The sequence below is a fragment of the Amblyomma maculatum genome, chromosome 4 (assembly GCF_055883805.1).
Source record: "Amblyomma maculatum isolate TAMU_Amacu chromosome 4, ASM5588380v1, whole genome shotgun sequence".
In the NCBI taxonomy this organism is placed as follows: Eukaryota; Metazoa; Arthropoda; class Arachnida; order Ixodida; family Ixodidae; genus Amblyomma; species Amblyomma maculatum.
Genome location: NC_139347.1, coordinates 34,213,931 through 34,234,291, shown reverse-complemented (window position 1 = coordinate 34,234,291; position 20,361 = coordinate 34,213,931). Strand labels below are relative to the sequence as shown.

Here is a 20,361-nt window from a genome sequence, read left to right as displayed (position 1 = left end):
TACACCGTTGCGAAGAGAGGCGACGCGTCGCTTCCAAAGAAGGAGAGACCCCCTACAGCCAAGGCTTCTCGATGACCACATCCAACACTTGCAGCCAACACCGCGGGAACAGCTGAACGTTCTCTATCTTGCTTTGCGATCGCACCGAGAGACTCCACCGCGGTGCCCGCGTGTACACGCATCCTAACGAGGAGTTTATTCCAGTTTGCAATGGAGTTGCCCCATGCACTGCGTGCAAATCTCTATCTCTTCGGGTTTCGTTCCTTTTGTGCGTGTACTTTCTCTGATTTGCTAGATTGTTTTTTTTTTTTTTTCGAATCATGGTGTTTCTTTTTCGTCTATTGGTAGGTAATTTGCTGTCAGGTGAACGCTGAAGACTACAATATCGACTCGATTATATCGGAGAAACGCCTGCAACTTAACTCGACATCTCTGGTGATGTTAGGCAAGAAAAAAAAAAGGAGGGGGGGGGGGGAAGGAAAGTGTATTGTAAACTTTCGGGTCACATTCAAATGGTGGAAAGCACACGAACTCGACCATTAAAGAAAACGTTTATTTACTTTGAAGAACGCACGCTCGAATTAAGGAGCTTCCCTTCCTATTGTTGTGCCGGTGGGGTTATCACACAGTATCTCACCCTCAACAGGGTTGTGGCAAGGAGTTGGTTGCGTAGCGTTCGTCACCCGTTTCGTGAACGAAGGCTGTCAGCTCCCGTAGCGGTAGCGATGGATCCGAGTAGGCGCTGGTGAGATGACGAAAAAGCTTTATACACAATTTACAGGCATTTACACAACGAGATCGGCTCTGGGGACGCAAGCGAACATAGCCATACGCGACGGTCCTCGCGCAGCGACGGCCGGGAAGATTCCGCCGCGTCCGCTCTCGATGGACGCTAGTGACGAACTCACACTCGGAGTCTCGAACACAAGCACTTGACTCTCCGTAACCGAGAAACCGTTGACGCTCAAATGGTCCAATCCGACGACAGCACTTTCGCAGGGCCAATGAGAGAGCTTACTGCGCTCTTGCTTCAAATATGTCGCGGAGCGAGAAGGGGTCCACCGCCTGGGCCACGGCGCAGAGCTGTCTCGTCGCTCAGCTCATGTTGAAACAGCTTCGCTCTCCTTGGCATGGCTCGCCCCCAGTACATCGGTGTCTTGCAGAGCGGTATCCGGATTTTGTGAAGGAGGCATCCGCCGGAGAAGTTTGGCGTCCGGCTGAATTTCTGGGTGGCTTTGGCCGGGCACAACATTCACTTCCTATGCAGCGGGAGGCACCTCGCATTAAAACACTAGTTTGTATATGCTGCAGAAATACTTGCTGCAACTTCTTCATACCCGGCATACGTTTCTTGGTTCCTTGGTGCTGTCTAGCCTAAAGAAACGCAGAATGGAAGACGGGCTGCACGGGTAATGCCGAAGATGTCGTCTAGCACTCTTCGTGTTCAAGAAAAAGAGCATTTCTCAGAATCTGCATCCTCTCTCTGTTAGACGGAAGTAAAGGTAACCTCGTACGCCTCTTCTTATATAGACATGCGCCCGTGAACACAAGGCACACGACGCTGAGCTGACTTCTTCAACGATCCAGATAACGAGGACGCGCCAACACGACGCTTATGTTTCGACCGTGCAACCCCATATGAAAGCACGCACGACTCCAGATCATGGCTGTCACTTTTGCCGGCAGACAAGCTAAAGACAATCAAGACGAAGAGACGAGATCGGCCACGCATGTATAGTCACGAACATGGCGAGAGATAAATCATAACAACGGTCGAGGGGCTATAGCGAATTTGTTTTCGCAGGTTCGAGATAGGCTTTGCCTCTTGAGGCGCCGAGCGCTGGCCGGCCTAGACTCACGAATCGAGTTCGCTTTCTTTTTGTTGCTGCTTAGTTGTCAAAACCCGAGCATCGGCCCTAAGTAATGCTCACGTGTTTGAGCGACAGAGCGATATGCTTAGCCGACAAGTCGTCCCTGCAGCCACGCTGCATGGCAAGCTATAAGAAACTCAAAGGAAAAGCTACGCTAAAAATGCGCTGAAGGAACTTTAGTAAGGACTGCAGTGTCGTTTAGGAAAGAACCTGTATTGTCCTTGAGTTGAGGAACGACCTAAACGATTGCATACACAAACCAGACTAGGCACATGGTCTTTATCGTTCTCTCATTATCGGAAGCCTTCAGTCGCTAAGTAAACACGAATCCGCGAACATGGAAGACCCACTATGCTCAAATATACAGTATTGGAATCGGAATGTACGTGCGTGATATATTATGTACTGAATGATTGCGAAGTTCTCGTCGCCACATTGGCTGCTAGCCAAGTGCTGCTCCTCCTCATCTTGGTATCCTTTTCTTTCTTGTTTCTTTCATCAATCTCTTTCAATTTGTTTCAGTTCGCTTGCGCACGGACACGTGGCGTCCTTTGATGGATACCGCCGGCTGACGCAGTCAGTGTATCGCCGCCAGCTCCGTGGATTGGCTCGGTTTAAAAGGAATAAGCCAGAGGGTTGCCGCTGCGCCAGTCCGGAAATGGCCCTGGTGGCAGCAGCGCCAAGCGTGGATTAAAAGGGAAAACGAGACGGCGGCTGGCTGTGAAGAAACATCGGCTAAAGGGAGCGCCACAGAGAGAAGATAGAGAGAGGAAACGTAGAGTGACGAAGGCATAGGTGCAAGACTGGAGGGAGAGGATGGAAGGGGGTACGAGAGCGAGCCGGCCCGGGGTTCTCGGCTATAAATTATGGCGTAATCTGGGATTCGGCTCGCGCCGCTATACGTTATAACGTGCCTCGCTGGCCGGTTCGATGCTTTTCGAGCCGTCGCGAGTGCGCGCGCTTTTGGCGCGGCCTGCCGACGCCGAGTTGCGAGGAAAAGTGGAAAGCACACACCCCGAGGTGCGAGGCTGGCGGCGAGGGGAGGCATGTTGGACGGGCGGGGAGAGAACGGAAAGCAGAGGGCACAGGGCGGCAGGGAATGGTCCGTGACTGGGTCGGCATACAATGTGAAGAGAAGGGAGCAAAAAACAAATGCAGCAATACAAATCTCCAAAGCACGGAAACTACATGCCGCAAAAAAAAAAAAAAAAAAAAGTCTGCAGAGAAAAGCGAGAACTTGCCTCTGAGAAGCGGCAGGCGAACGCAAGAGTTACTGAGTGGGGTTAAATTTTCGCGGGCGCAGCGTTGTTCGAAATCAGCTCACATGAATCACGCGCCCGTATACCGCTGCACGCCTCCGTTCCTCTCGTCTTGTTTGTAATTTTTGTTTTTATTTCGTTTTTGTCATTTATGATCAGTTGGTGCTGTGTTTAATAGCGTTGAAAGCTGGCTTTCAGATAAGGTGCAACAATCGCCTTAAAACGCCGACTTGGCATGATAGGCTGGATGGATGAATCCGGTAGTTTGAGTGCTCAATTGCTTTGGATGCTCTCTCAATATTTCTGGGACGCAGAAACAATGCCTTTATGAATTAGTCATTAAGCGCAGGGTCTTCTTTGTAAGAAACTGACCTTTAACGGAGCGTCAGACGAAGCCATTACTGTAAGGTTTAAGAAACAAAACCGGAACCGCAGAGGTACTAAAATGCTATGACTGCTGGAGGCAGAAAGTCGTCAAACAGGCCTTCGTAATCCAACTGTTGGGCGCTAAAAACCTCTCGCTGATGTCATGAAATCATAACGTTGACGCTACCCTGCCGCGGTGGCCCAGTGGTTAGGAAACTCGACTGCTGTACGCAAGGATGCGAAATCGAATCCTGGCCGCGGCGGCCGCTGTTCGAAGGAGGCGAAAAGCGAAGCGCCCGTGTGCTGTGCGACGTCAGCGCATCTTAAAGAAGCCCAGGTGGTCAAGATTTTCACAGCTCTCCACTACGGCGTCTCTCATAGCCTGAATAGCTTGGGGTCATTAAACCCTATAAAACGAAACCAAACCCAGCTCTAGGCGCAGCTATAGAGCAATATATACTATTTTTAACCCTCGTGGATGGCATGTGTTTGGGACGCTTTTTTCTCCCCTACCGTGGACAGGAGTGCAGTGCAGATGACACATTTATACCTGAAGTAAGCAAGAAGAAATTGAACGTTCTGATTGATCGGCAATTGAACACGAGGGTTTTCTGATATCAAACGAATTACCGCACCAGAAAGTAAATAGAAATGGACTTTACATACAGATCAAAAAATCGCTGCAAAAAAATCGCCTGTCGCTGCAAAACAAACGTTTGAGTAGCTGAGCAGCGGGTGAGTTCTATAGCTTGCGACAAAGTTGTACCACCAGTAGTTCTTTTACGTGCCGTAACAGAAAGCTCCTTGATGTCTCCGCTACGATATCCCTTGCCGAGGACCTGGCAAATAAGAAAAGAGAGAGAAAAAAGAAAAAGAAAACCAGACTACTGTCGCGTGCCCAAAAGCGACTGGTGAGCACGTTACGTATATGACCACGTTGCCCTGCTCCCTGTGTGCGGAGTTAAGTTTGGACGGTCGTGAATGGAAGTATATGACGGGCAAGCGATACAGGAATCGCTGTCACTTTGCTTATACGCAATCGAATGCTTTTTCTAAGCAAAGGTAGTGTTTTGCCACGCATAGTACAATGCAACGGCATTACAGGCCCACAAAAAGGTCGCAATCGCCCGTCTGCACGTACTGAAACCGCTCACATTAAACGATGAGGAAGGTGGAAGAACCCAGGAAAGTTCTCGCAACACGAAAAATGACAAACAAATCCAGCTGCCTGGGAAACTGAGCATGCAACTAAATAAAGACGTATGTGTTTATCCTGCGTAAGACCACAGCTCGTATTTCATTTCAGCCTGCGTCATTCACCAATGAAACCGACTCGCTGCATTAGGTGTAGCGAATAAGACTCGCACTATTGCCATTAGTATGTTCTCTAAGATCCCAATGTCTTTCAGTCCTGTCGTTCTATACATAGACCGCTCCGTGTTTCAATCCAGCAACGTTCCATCAGCCTGTCTGCAAGGGTTGTTTTCTCCGCCTTTGATGTATTCGGCGCGCACGCGTGCCGCAGTGCTCTCACAAAGCGCAATCAAACACGTCACGCCTCAACACCACGTGCCTCAACATCACGTGCAAGGTATACGAACAGGTTTTTTTGTTTAGTTTTTCTTACATTCTAAATGAGCCAAATCACCCTGAACAGGAACTGAGACAAGCGCGAAAGTTTCTTATCCCCGTAAACTTAAGTATTGTTTAATATACAACATCGTTTATACACGGTAAATTAGAACACCTTTTATGCAAACAGATTTGTCATTTTCATCATGTGCTTTTGAATTGACTCTCTTTTACGTGAAACCAGTTTTATTCCGAATACTTTATTTCTAGTGTAGCAATTCTAGCTCTGTTTAGGAAAACATTACTTAATATGGTTATGGTGTGATTGCAGCCGAACAGAAGATTTAAAATATATTTATCTGTGATCAGAGGCAGTGTAGTGCTTCAACAACACAAGAAAATAAATGTGAATGTTATAATATTCTGTCCCAAGCGCTGACGTGATAGCCTCATTTCGTGTCTCCACTCTGAAAAATAAACTTGGAATGTTGGGTTTCTGGAATTTATATTACTTCGCTGTAGTGTGTATAAGTTTGTAGTCAGCAGCATAATGGCGAACATGGTCAGGACGCAAAGCGACAGAAAAACCGCAAGTTTATTTTTTTTTATTTTTTTTTTTCATTCCCTGCCTGTGTCTGCCATTTGGCTACCTATACAATGAATTTATCAAAGCCAACTACAGCCAAATTAAACACCTTAAGATTCGGCGTACCAGAAGCGCATACGTTCTTCCTTGGCAAAAGATCTAATTATACTTTCGCTACTGTCATCTTTTATGCTCGGTTCCGCCTCATATCTCTTCGTGATCCTGCACGTAGTCTATGGTAATGTAGCAAGGGGAAGGAATGAATCAAACGACTCATAAAGCAATCGCAAGGTATACTAGTCTCTATAGGTGACAAGGAAGGATCGAAACAGCAGACCTGGCTTATTTGACCCGCATATGAACAAGATCTGGCATATTTTTTTTATCTGAAATATGATTTTTTGCGAAATGCTTTTCATGTAGGAACTTTCGCTATCATAGTTTTTTTTTTTTTTTTTCAAACGAAAGAAGTATACAATGATGCCCTTGCGGACAAATTAGCTTAGGTCCAGTTTCTCGATATGGCTTATAAATAAATAAATAAATAAATAAATAAATAAATAAATAAATAAATAAATAGAGCTCTGCTGCCGCATCAGTGGTTGTATTTCTGCCTGAAAAGTTAGCGGCCACGTACGCGATGATCGTTACTTTCTGCGCCACGTTAAGAAATGCGAAAGTGCAGAGAATACCGGTGATCATTCGTGCCTGGATTTTGATGGACAGCGATTAAGGACTGACGGGCGCGGTGAATAATTGCACCAGCCCAAAAATAAACATCAATCACGGATAACGATGCGGAAGAATATAAAGTTCAGACGGCTGACAGTGTTCGTGTGCACCAATTAATCAAGACAATATTAGTGTTGACTCACTAAAAACCTCCTATTTAGCGCATTAAACACTCAAGAGGCAAAAATCAATCAACTCTGAAAAACTTCATTTAGGCGCCGATATTTACACGATGACAGGACACTATATAATGACTTGTCGCTTGCGCCGTTACACAGGACGTCACAATGCGCTCAATACAGCATGCAATTATACGAGATTGGTTTAACATCGCTAAAAGTGAAAATATGAATTCCACATACCCACTTAAGCTGGTAATTGCATCCTTAACCGATATCATCGCGCTTAGATAAGTGCATGAACATTGCTCGAGGCCTATGATAATGATAACAACGTTTATTGAACAAGGTTGGCCAATTATGAGCGGGTGCCCACATATTAACATTTGTTACACACGGACGCAGCGAAGATGACTGGGTTGGATTCCCGAACCTCATCGGCCATAAATACTTATTTATTGATTTTACCCTCAGGGTACACAGGGTACACAGAGTGAGGAAGCGAAATTCACAACAAATGGAAAGAAAAAGCATGATTTATAAAATAATAGAAAATAAAATCGTTAAATCATTATGGTTTATAGTTTTCTTACGAACACATAAAGGATTCTGATGAACAGTAATATGAAGTGGTGCACCAAAATAGCATAATAAATCAGTTAATGAGCACAAACACAGTACTTAGCTATTTACGACGTGCTCTATATAGTTTTGTTACTTTCATGTTTCGTAAACTGGCCCAGTGAATTCAGCGCAGCTATGGCGAAACACAGCCAGTTTTTACGATTCACTTTTCATTAAGCAAAACTTCCTTCGAGCTCTGTAGTAAACACCCGAATTGTCTACCATGCGCTTTCAGGTATTCCTCAGCTTTACGTGCTAGCGATCGATTGATCGCACATAAAGATGCAATTTCAGAGTGAATCGAACGTCACATTAGGTACAAAGTAGGTGCTCACTATTCTCGACGCCTGTTGGAGTATAGTCTGTTGGAGTATACAGTCTGTTGGAGTATACAGTCTGTTGGATTATACAGTCTGTTGGAGTATATAGTCTGTCGGAGTATTGTCTGTTGGAAGGGACGGCGGTCAGTATTCTCCGAACCAGAATGGTGCTGGTACAAACGTGGGACACCACAAGAGAAAATGGTACGAGAAAGGGTCATCCAGGAAGTCGCAAGAAATGACTTCAAGCATGCTGGTACGAGCACGGCTCCCGTCACGAACGTGGGGCTCACAACCAGCATGGGGCGAATGAGGGCGTCCCTCCTTCCTCCGAATTTGGCATCACATTCCTTGGCTAACGGATCGCTACGCAAAGCCAACTCCCTCGACTATTCTCCGCATCAAGTCAATCCAACCAGGATTAGCTATAGTTCAAGTTTCATCTCGCCGGATTAACAGCCGCGTGACCCGGATTTTGCAGTTGGCCGCTGGCACTCACCCGCCTCCACGATGAGCTGAAGGCTCGCGCGCTCGTATCCAGTGGTGACTGCCATTTCATGTTTGCTTTCCTTTTTCGTTATTCTCTTATTTTACCGAGTGGGAGTGCTGATTTATCAGAAAGTACCACGTCATCTGTGTGCTTTTCACCTAACACGGAGCTCCTTATCCACATCAACGTTTACTTTTCCCTCCGAGCTCATTGCAGCATCTCACGAGATGCGCTTTCGGGGAAAGTGCTCCAGGCTAAAGCAGGGCAGGACGGCACTGTCATTTGAAACAAGCATTGTGACTATCACGAAATCAGTAATTGCATCTGGCCATGTAAAAGGCACGCGCGATAAAAAGGGTGACCACATCTCCTCAATTTTACATGAATCCTGTCAGATCAGTGATTCACCCAAAGTAACAGTCACCAATGTACTATTTTGTCATATGCGGATGACAGTGCTTAGATACGCGCCTTCAAATATAATTGCACACATAATTAGCCTGCCCATTATATGTCGCCTGACGTTTGTAAATACAAAGCAACCGGACTTCTCAGATATGACGTCATGGAGTTCAAAGGGACACATGACTTCTATGCGTAAACTCATTAGCAGCGGCCATATTCTAATGAAAACGCGGTGCGAAAATCCTTCACAGCACAATCGCGAAATCAATTTCTGAGCCCCACGCTGCAGACCCGCCACGTGCAATTTCCTGCACCGGCGCCGTTTCCTGTTGTATCACAAAGTGTCGCACGCATCCATAGTCTTTAATTACATTCCAGTAAATAGCTCGTGCCGGAATTCCGACCTTATCAAATCACCGATTCGACCTCTCAGCAATCAAGACGGATCGTGCTGGCTGAGCGACGCGCAGTCGAATCGTGGCGTGCATTATTATACACCTGCTGTTTGGCGTTTCATTTGGGTCGCTTTTCTTTATTGCGTTTGATCGCAGCGCCAAGATCCGCGAGGGACACCAATAATACTCGGGCACTCCATCAACAATAACAGCCAAGCGTCGCAACAACATCCGCGCAGTATCGGCAGCGACGGCCACCGTATAGGGAGGCGGAAACCAAGCGACAGGAGGATGCTGCGGGGCTCTTGTTCCGCTCACTGGACGCCGGATTCATCTCGCGAGCTTGATGAGAAGCGCAGCGCTCGCGCGCGGTTCCCCGCGGCAGCTCGTTCCGCATGTACGGGCTCTACGGGCACGGACCGCAGCAGAGACGAAAGGACGGAGGGGGCGGGGGTGTATCGAAACGGGCCCGATGGGGAACAAAAAAATAAATGAAAACGCAATGAAACAAGAAGCCAGCCGCGGCGCAATTCCGGACCACGCAACAATGGGGCCACCCACCTCAGCGTCAGCCCGCAAGCCGCATCGCAGGCAACAAACACGAAGTAGGAGACAGAGTAGGAGGCAGGCTGCTTGCTGCTGCTCCCTTCCTAAATTAAAATGCCCGATCGAATGCGAGCTGCCGTCGCCGCTAGCTCCTAGAGCAAAAAGGGACCCCCCCTTCGGGCTTTCGCCAGGGCTGCGGCGGAAGGTTTTATTTTCCCCAGCTCATTTTCTCGACTTCATTCGAAGAGGAACGGGCCTGGTGGCGGGGTGTGCGGAGAGGGGGGTGAGTCTCCTATATTGCGTCTGGCGACTGCAGAAGAGAGGAACCGCTGCGCCACCACCGGGAGGAGATATAAAAGAGGAATTGCATCCTCGAATCGCCCTCTTCGCGTGCGGGGTGGCGAGGCGAATGGAGAGAAGGTTGCGCGCGGGCGCCGAGAGGAGTTATGATTGGAACCAGCGGGAGGTCATCCGTGTGGAACTGCTGCCGACGCTGGTGGCTCCGTAGCGCGAAGGAGTGCTTCGCCGGCAAGCAGAAAAAGAACGGTTGCTCCGAGGCTGCGTTATTTCGGTTAGAGATTGGCTCCACGGCTACGCTATAACCCCCCGCCTCCTTCGCTTTTCCGATCTTCCCCTCCTCCGAGCCCTCGCCTGCCCTTTACGTTCACTCTTTCCCTCTGTCCCTCCCGCGTCGTCGTGACCCCCTTATTCCACAATTTCCTTCGTTTCACCACCAATCTTGTCTTCTTGTGCTCGTGTCGTTTGTCCCGTTCTTCGTTTAACCCTTTTAAGTTGTTTTCAATCCCACACTATCTAAATATGCTCTTATAGACAATTTCTTTCATTCTTCGACAGCCCTGCAAACTGCTCTCGCCGAAAATTGCGCAACCAACAACGCGGCCTCGCAGCTAGCGCGGATGCTGCTGCTGTCCGTCCCATCCAGGCAAGATCGATCTGCATCTATTATCGGTTGTGACAGTTTGTTCATTTCGCTACCACGACCTCCCTCCCTCCATCCTTTCGTACGATCCCTGCGCTTAGTATATTGCGAACCGCCCGCCGCCCTCATCGCATGCACGATCTTTCATCGCGGGGAGGGGAATGTGGAAAGAAGGCAACCAAACAGGGCACCTATATGCACACGTGTGCTATTGCGCCTAAGTGCGGCCGCTGGCTTTTCCATATCGAGCGATTACGTTTCTGTTCCTCTCGGACACTCGGGAGACAACATAACCTGGCCTCCTGCGCATCTGTTCCTGACAGTTACGGGCCAAGTCATATAACGTATTGATCTTCTCTTAGGCACATCAGGCAGCCACGCAATATTGCTATACGTGTACATGTATAGGAGAATAAAAAGCATGTGCTCGCTCTCGATTGTCACAATGTTTTTGTTTTGTTTTCATGTTCGCGTTTTCATCAAGCGCTGCCTTTGTTTAGAAGCCATTATTATAGGCTGACAAAGAAGGTATAATGAAACCGCTGGTCGCATCGTCTCCAATTTAGCTTCCCAGCCCCCCTCCCAGCACATCAAGGTAATAAAAACGAAAGGCACGCTCGTTTTGATGCTCGACAAGCGTATCAACCGGTCGTGCCAAGCGCACACCTATATTCGACCCTTATAAAATCGCCTCACGCCGACTTCGTGGCGTCAAAACTTTCACATCTCGTTCTACGTGCCGTCACGAAGCAAAGGGCGCAGAACAAAAATTTGAGGCAGACGCATTCATCTGCTCTATATCCTATATATACCGATATCGGTGCGAGGCCTCCTGACAAAAAGAAAAAGAAAGAAAGAAACGGCGTCGGGCGAGAGCGGCTCAATATCCCTTGTCACACCGGAATGAGTTTGCTTCAAGAATACAGGCGCAGAGAAGGACGCAATTATGCCAGTATTAAAGCGACGCCCGCTAAGAGTGCGTCACCGTCGTATAATGACTGCTTGTGTACACGTACACCCGGACGTCAAAAGCGCGTTAAAGTACAATAAAAAAAAAAAAGGACATAAAGTGAAAATAGCCGCGGGCTTGTTGTGACTGGGTGTCTGGGTCTTTGCCAGCGCGCTGATAAGGAAGGCTGCAGAGATATGGTCGGAACGAAATGAAACGCGAATACGCGGGATATCCGAGTGGGACCAGTCTCGGAACTCGCTGGAGTGGCGAGATTGCCTCTCGACTGTTATCATACCGAGCGCAAGCAATAAGCACTCGGCTACCACACGAGTTAGGGCGGCCGTCGCTACCGCCCGGTGTTAATTCGCAGGTAAATGAAATTCCGCAAAGAGTCTATCACGTTTCCAAAAGTTAATTCACAAACCCCTCGTGAATTATAACTGCGCGGGCAGCAAAAGTAGTCAGAAAAGAGCGATGTTCTCCGGAGAATCCATGGTTCGACTGACGAGTGGCCAGCGGATTCGGCCTTGGAGTTGGCGTGCTGGCCGCATTAAATTCGCTCCGAAAAAAGTCTGACAGATCAATTACGCGTCGGAATTCCGCCACGTGCCGGGGCTTTCCGAAGGCACTTAATTAGATTCGCTATTTATCAGCAAGAAGATTGGTTCTGTTAATAGAAAACGCTTCACGGCCAGTCTAGACAGCGCCATGCATCCCTTCAGTCAGAGTCGGGGCGAGTAGATGGCTCGAGTTTTCCGGAATCATGTACACTGTCAGCTTCGCTACGGCTGTTCGAGCTCAATTTAGGAGCAGCACCGGACGAAGTAATTTGCTGAAGATAATAGGAGGGGGGGTGGGGAGGGGGGGGGGGGTTGCGGTGAAAGGAGACGCACATTGTAACGCGACATTGTTAAAGGTCCGATTCTCCAGAGAATCCGGCGTGAGCTTTGGAGCGAAAAATCACTATCATGCCTCTAGCAGGTGGTAATTGGTATAGGTGACATGGCCAGACGCTGATTGGCCGGCGGATTGTGTGACGTCACGAGACCACATGACATGGTCTGCCAACTCAGGGGCTGCATTGAGATAGAAGGAAGAGAATGAGAATCGAATCCTCTGGTATTTTTGGACCCCGTGTCACACACGCAACTCCAGTGCCAGTAGCAAGCCCGTTCGTGTGGCTCAATTGAAACGGGGCTCTATGTCTATGTCGGACGATGTTGCAGTTATGTGCTAGCTTACGGCCTCATGTCATAGACTATGCGTGGGATAATAGAGGCACAAACAAAGTAGTAATTAAGCGAGTTACAAGTTTCATGCACTCGCATGAGGATCCAGATGGGAGCTGCAGGCGTCAAATATTCACGCTGGGATATTTCGCGCGCGCGCGGGCGTTTTTGTGTGTGTGTGTGTGGGGGGGGGGGGGGGGGGGGGCATTTATTTAGCGGCCATGCAGTGCGCACAATCACTTCTATACACACCCCGCCGGGGTGGCGCAGTGGTTAGGGCGCTCAAATACTCTGCCCAGTATGCGGGATCGAACCCTGGCCTAAGTGGCCGCTTTTCGATGGAGGTGGAAAGGAAGGCACACGTATGCTGTACGATGCCAGCTTGTATTAAAGAACCCCAGTGTGGTCGAAATTAACGGAGTTCTCCACTACGGCGTCTCTCATAGCCTGAGTTGCTTTGGGGCCTTAAACCACATAAACCAAGCCAAACTTCTATGCATTTTACAACGTATTTTCACATAGTGCGAACAACATGTGTGAATGCGTTCTACATCCGCAGAAACATATTGAGACCATTGTAGCGTACGTCACTCCTGCCAACGAATATTACATTGTAAACAAAAACAATGAAACTTACCTGGCACACAATCGCTGTTATTTCGTGTCCATCACTTCCATCCGAGTAGTGAGCGCCTGTGTTTTCTTTATGAACCGATCCTCAAATGAGCTGCTTGGACCTGCGCCACAAGATCAAGAGAGAGAAGAAAAACTGCATCAGAAGCGACATCTAAGACGGAAATACTCGATAATTCAGAAGTCTTATCGATATTCATTGAACGGCCCAAACGATGCACTCGTGTTCTTGTGACATCTAAAATGCTCACTTCTCCAGTACATTTCCCACAGAGCATGCAGCGTGCAAAAACCTTACCGCAATGTCTTCGCTTACACGCATTTCGCAAACAACCTGACACTCCCTTCACGTGAAAGAAGTGGACGACTCACTGACTAAAAATAATTAAAGGTGTCGTGTTCCAATGCGACAGGAAAAGACACGGAACCGAGCGCGCTACTGAAATAATGCATCACTTTCACTCTCAGGTGACACGTCAATAGCTGCGAAGATTAGTGCCTATTTTGAACAGGGTCGTTCATTTCCCCTTCTACTGAGCACAAATGACCATAAACTCCCATTGTCGCAATAACCATTCTGGGAATTTTATCTGTCTCGGCCGCAAATGAAGACGAGAGATAAAAAGTGAGTTTCAGGAGAAACGAGGCTACGGGAGAGAATGTGGCTGCTGAGTCGCGAAGATCTCGTTTAATTGCGTCCATTATTGCTCATCGTGGGCTGAACAGACGCATTCACTCGTGCACTTTCCAATAAACGAGAAGCAATAATGATTCCACCACTCAAGGGCCCATGACGCGCGATCAAAGCGGCACAACTCTGATTAGATATGCCAGGGTGCGCAATCGCAGAACACTTGCGGTTTCTTTTATCCTTGAGCCATATTTCATCAGTGCGTTGACAGAATATATAAAATGACGGCTGTATGATAATTCGCTCTGTGTGGTGTTTTCCCAGAGTTGCATGCATCACATGATCTCTATCTGTTTATTTGCTTCGAGTATGCCTTACCCGCCCTCGGTCAGGTACCTAGATTAAATGGTCAAGTGCACAAAAGCCAGGATGCATACGTGCAGTGATAACTACGAGGAAAGTAAAGAAGAAAAAAAAAAGAGAAAGAATAGAACTTACCAACTCGGCGAATGCGAATAAGAAAAACGAAACGAAAGAAAGCGACATTCAATTAGCTTACGAAAAATGAAAGAATTTAAATTTACATCATGATTCGGGTGACAGCTTGCTCTAGTACTAGTGCTCGAGTACTAGAGGGTCTTTAAGGGTACGCAACCTTGAACAGCAAGCTATCATTAATGTTCTCTCTCGTTTTTCGTTGCCGTTGGAGACGTTCAATTTCTCCGTACTGCAGTAACTGCACGACAATCTGTGCACGTTCAAGTCAGATGCCTTTGTCTTTCAGGCGAACGCAGCATCCTCAGTCGCATTAAATGGGCACAGCTGCGACGACGAAACCTTTCATCGAGCCCTGCGACAAGTGTGAGCAAAATACAGGAGCAGCGACATGAACAAAAAATAAAAAAAAAAAAAAACAAACAAACAAACCTCTAAAGACAAATTTACGTGAGTACAGAGCGGCTCGCATGGCACATAAAGCCAGACCCGTCGACGATGTCCATAACCGCGCTGGCGCGCGCCATGGGTGTCGGCTATTATTACATTTGGGCGCGAAACCGCTCCCGGGTGCCATTATTTTGACCCCCGGCGGCCCGAACGCCGTCTTCCACAGCAAACGGGAGGATGGGAACGAGGCACGGAGGGGAAGGATGTTGGCGACGCGGCGGCAAACTAGCCTAATCTCGTTCCCCGTCGCCCGCAAGAGATGTGCTTCCTTGTTTCCCGCCCATACCCCAAACCCATTCCACCCGTTTCCCCCCTTCTTTTTTAATCTTCTTTCCCGTGCAACGCACTCCAGCGCATCTGCGCTGCGAGGATCATTTTTTTTCGTCTTTCTCCACTCCCCCCACCCCCTTCCTCCCTCCTCTTCACCTAGGATGCTCATCCCGATCTCATCCACGAACGGTCGTCGTCATCCCTCGCCTCCACCCTTACTCCCCATTTCGCCCCTCGCATATTCCCGTCCGCGGCCTCGTGGAGAGTTCGAATTAGATCGCGGTTATGGGCAATTCGGTGGTCGCCCGCGCAGGAACGCACGCCTCAGGATAAGAAGCTCATCGGCACGGACCCCGCTCTCAGGCAGGCAATCGAACAACCCACTTCCTCCTCCTCCTCCTCCCCCTCTTCGTTGCTGCTCCACAACAGCGAATGTGGCAGGCACCGCGTGCATCTCTGTTGTTTGCTGTTTGCCACTTATATTGCTCTTCGCTGCGCATGCCGTGAGGATTGTTTAATTTCCTGTTGTACGTTGTGACCCGGTATTCTCCATCTTTGTGGACTTTTTCGATGAGCCATATGCGGGCCATAGGCGAGGCACCGCTTCTCCATCGGCTGAGCACTATAGAAAGCAGTCATGCAAAATGCAGACGAATTCCCCCTCGCTGCGAAGTGACAGCTAATGCGTCAAGATATGGACTGATATTACTTTTCTGGTAATGAGTATCGCGCGCCATGGAATCGACGACTATAGGGGAATGCATAGCACGCCTAGGCGTCAATTACGGCGCATCTCAAGATGTCAAAGCTGGCCGACACTCGAACGCACCCGCAACGCTGGCAATTTAGCCAACACTTTACGAAGCTTGCAGAGTTTGAGGTCACAGTCTCCTTATCAACCCACTTTTCAACCAAGCCGTATGGAAGTACCTGCATGGCCTATAGGGGGTAATGTGAAAACACCGGTAATGGATGCAGGCTCATTCTAATTTCCCTTCCCATGTGAAAGGAGAGGCCCGAGTTGGTAGCGAGTTGACAACAAACGTGTTGTCAGGCAAACCTAGATCCAGTTAGTGTTCGGCCATGTCAGCTGTCACCTACCGCTTGAGCGCTATGCTCGTGATTTTTTGAGCACGACGCCAAAGCCGGCGGACGGTGCCGACACCGGTGCCTGCATCGGGTTTCCAGCAAACGTGGGCTTTAACGCTATCGCGTTAGTAAAGCTAGCTAGGCGAATACAGTTGAGCCTTGCGTCATTTGTTCAAATGCCCATGGGGAGTCTGCGGTGATTTAAAGAGACAGGAGTGAAGGTACACGGGTGTGGTATATTCTCCGTTTGATGAGGCCGAAGCGCTCTTCACGTTCTAGCATGCTTTATGGCCGCACAGCAAACAACTCGATTTTTACTTTGGCATGGAACTCGAGAAAGCATTTAGCAAATAATTTGTTTAGGCGGTCAGTGAGCGGTGAAGTCAAAATGCGGTGCTTCCTTTTATGTATGTTTGTCAGTTGCACATATTCTGCAAATATATGTCTAAAAAGCAAGATTGCCTTTTTATGGCATTCACTCAGCAAGCCTGGGCACAATAAGATATTTCATTAATCACTTGACTGCCTGTACTAAGATGTGAAGTTGGTTATTCCGTCCATTTGGTAATCAACCTTTGTTATTGAAAGCTGCAATGTCAGGTAGTGCCAAGCGCATCATCTTTCTTAGTCGCAGACATTTTAACCCGAGTGCGGATTATAACATTAGCAAGCATAGCACATTCAGTGTCTGTGCTGCGAGACAATTCAATTCCCTCTTAAGGGCAGGAGCCTGAGTGAGCAGAAAATCTAAAAAAAAAAAAAAAAAGGTTAAAAATGCGTTCAACCCCGACTGAATAAGCGAGTTTCGCAACACTGAGAATCGTATCAACGTGTGCCTGTCATCGATTCTCATATATTTTTAGACTAAATTAAACCATTCCCCTCTTCGACAATGTGGCTTGTTTACATACTTCGCTCTTTATCTTCTTTTCTTATCATGTGTTCCTACATCGCAGCTTCAGATGTAGGAATATGCGTGAAGCTATGACACAGTTGCGCCCTCAGGATTCCTTGCTGACATCCCTAGCCCTGCTTACATGGACCAGACAACGGAGGAAGAGTTGGGGAATTGAGTTGAGCGGACTCGACCCTATCAGGTTTACATGAAGCTGACTCAACGAGCGCTTTGTGTCGAGGCGAAGAACTGGCAGAGAGCATCCCATTCTGGTCATCTCCCTCCCCCCCTCGCGCATCTTTTGCATTTCCTGTACTGCTCTCCTCTCACACTATGCCCCGACTCACCTCGACCGCATTTACATGCTTCCTACAGCGGGGTCGAGCCCAATCAACCCACCCCCTGCGCCGGAGTTGACTCAATTCGACCCCACGAATTCTCGACCCGACCGGACAGCGTTTACATGAACCCTGTAACCGGTTTTCGACCAGATAACTCAACTCAACCCACTCCTTTCGGGTCCATATCAAGCCGCTCCTTTTTATCAGGCTGACGAACTAATTAAACCGTTCCACTACTGACTGCCAAAATACAAGACGAAAAATGGAGAAAGCGTGCGACAGCTCAGGTAATGACGCTATAATTGAGCTCATTGATTTAACCATACACTACAGAAAATCTGAAATACGCACTTCCCATAGGCGACCAGTTCGCACCTGCGTGCAGCCTTTCCAGGCAACTTGCAAAGCACGAGCCCTTCGCATGCAGCAGCGCAGGGCGCCTCGCTGCGGCAGCTGCACCGTTTCAATATTCAGAGTACAATTCCCTTCGGCCACGGCTAACCACGCGGCTCGGCGTGAGACATCAATGATGCACGGCTCACTTTCACCGCATGATTCATAGTCGACCGGCTGCCGCAAAAGACTCGGATCATTGTGCATACCTGGAAGAGATGGAGGAGGTTGAGTGAGAGGCGAGAGAGATATATATATAGCGATGCCACACAAAGGCATTCGAAGGTGATGTCGAATGCAGACCCCGATGTGTGTAACGCTCGACAACACCAAAGCTATTCGCAGTAATCCGACGCGTCCGCGAGGGAAGCCAAAAAAGAAATGGAGACGTATAGAAACGGAGCGGCTCGATCCGTCCGCAAGGGGAACGCGTCCAGCGAAGAAATGAGAAACACCCCGTGTCACGCGCCTGTATCGGTTGGCGTCGAACGGCTACAGGAATGCGGCCTATAAGTGTCGCGAGACGACGACGGCGTCAAGCCCCGAAATTGAAGCTCCATGGTAGCTCAATCAAGCATGCATTATACGGTTATACCCACGTTCCCGTATCGGTTCGTTGTTCCCTCCCGGTTTTATTTTTTTTTTCTTATACGCATTCTTCTATGACGTTTTTATATCTGCACAGTAGCTTTTTTTTTTTTTTCTCCTGTTGATAAGTGCGAGCAATGGACACCCCCGTCCAGTAGCCGCACTGTGAATCGCATGTCGTCCGCTCTACTGCCATCATCTCACCAGCACTGCCATGTGGCCGTCATGTGGAAACCGTCGCTCGATCCAGAGCGGTCGCCGCAATAATGGCCGCAATGACGGCGCTTCCAAAAATGAGAAGCTAACTGCGGTAGCGAAACAAAACCCGTTATGTAAAGGGGGGGGAGGGGGGGGGGGGGGCAAGCACAGCGCTAACAGGACATCAGCGAAACAAGGACAAGGTGGGAAACGAGAAGAGTACCCAACAATGGTATAGGACAGGTAACGTTCCTCTATGGACCCAAAGCTGCGTCAGCAGCACTTGGACCCTACTGTATATACCTGTTGCTAGCGGCTGAGAGGGGAGAGAGCAAGAAGAGCACCGATGGAGGGATGACCCGTACGACCCCGCAGAAGCCTGGTACTGGCACACAAGGAATGGGGTCTCGCAGTATAGTGCGCGCAATACACGAGCGCAGCCCACTTTCGTACGATCACGCTGGAAGAGATGGGGAGAGAGAGAATGAGACAGGCCGTCCCCTTATTGGATTGCCATGCCGTCTGTCGCAGTTGTCGCTCGCGACGGGAAAGACGTGATCATCCCGAAAGGGGGCGGTATGGAGGGCGCGACAGGCAGCACAAAGGCTGCCGCCTCTTCTGGCGCGTCGCGTTGCGTTGCCCAGCGCCTTATTTTTCTCGCGCTTGCGGCGGCCAGCCGGGGGACCCTATTGCTGCCAATATGCGTGTCAGTTCAGAGGCAGCGAGAGGCTCTCCCTTTCTCAATTTACCCTCCCCTTTCGTCCTCGGAACAGTATTGTCTCGACGGGAACCCGCGCGCTCAATACTGCGGTAGCCACCTCGCGCCCTTCAATCACCTCTACCACCCCCTCCCCTCTTTCCTTTTTTTCCCTATTCCGCTATACTATCCTCCCACCGTCTCCCTGCCAGATCCCAGCGTCATAGTGGCTTTCTCGTTGGCTGGGACGGCAGGAGAACGGCTACGGATAGTCGGACTACGGAGAAGCGGTCGCCACACAGAATAGCTGGGATGCCGGAGGTGTCGTCTCCTCCTGTTTCGAGGCCGAATCGGGCGCAGGAGACAAAGCGCGCGCGAGTACTCTCGCGATGTGCGGCCCGCAAAGCCAGCGTTGCTGCCCGGAGCGCTCGACGTCCGCTTATTGGCTCGCTGGGCAGCCTCAATTTCGAGAGAGCGGTTTTCTTGTCGATAGATCCTATCGCCTGCGGGGAGAGTCGCTATTCCCGCTTTTCTTGTCACTATAGGTCCGGACGTACTTTGTTTTTATCGTAGCTCCTTATTTCTGCGAGGCATCTCCATTTCCTACCGAAATCCGGCCTACCAGGACAAGCAGCTTCTGGTCCTAGTCTTCCTTTTTCTTTTTTTAATGTCATCTAAAAGTGCTGCTATGTTTCGAGTGTTTTGAGCATGTTTCGGTTTAATTTATTCCGTTCGGCTTAAAAAAAAAAAAATGTTGTTCGCCTCGGTTCCTCGCTGGCTCGGCCAGCAATCCGAATTTAATTTTTTTGTTTTGTTTGCTCGAACTTTTAACTTTTTTTATAATTCTCGGTCTGCTGTTCTAGTTTTCTTAATATTTTACGGACACATCCTTTCACACACCGACAGCAAGGGGGATATTACAATTTAGGTGCGACTTCCCCCTCATGCCACGATATGTGTAGTTTTGCATTGAGTCTTTTACGTATGAAGACAAGCACTTTTCGACGATACATTTATCGCCGGTCCGACGACTTACAAAGCGCCCCGTCACGCGTGGCATTAGCTGACTAAGAACGTTGCGTCGGTCGCTGTTGTCATTGTATGAATTAAGAGCATTCGAAACGCGCAACAAGGTGGCATCAAGCAAAATGAATAAGGTTGAGGGGAAGCCTCAGTGGTGCTAGCCAAAATTTCCACAACATGACTTAATTTCCTTTGCCTGGGCGTCATCTTGCTGCCTGCCCTCTGTCTACCGCGGATACCTGTCCTATATAG

The 20,361-nt window shown here is 48.8% G+C and overlaps 1 protein-coding gene across 2 annotated transcripts in view; it reads right to left on the bottom strand.

The window, feature by feature from the left end:
- Nucleotides 1-20,361, bottom strand: part of LOC146190669 (uncharacterized) — a 132,784-nt gene that overhangs the window by 66,567 nt on the left and 45,856 nt on the right. For both annotated transcript variants that reach the window (XM_084601046.1, XM_084601047.1), the window contains exon 2: nt 13,044-13,143. The gene's annotated coding sequence lies outside the window, so the exon portion shown is untranslated. The remainder of the gene's footprint in view (nt 1-13,043; nt 13,144-20,361) is intronic.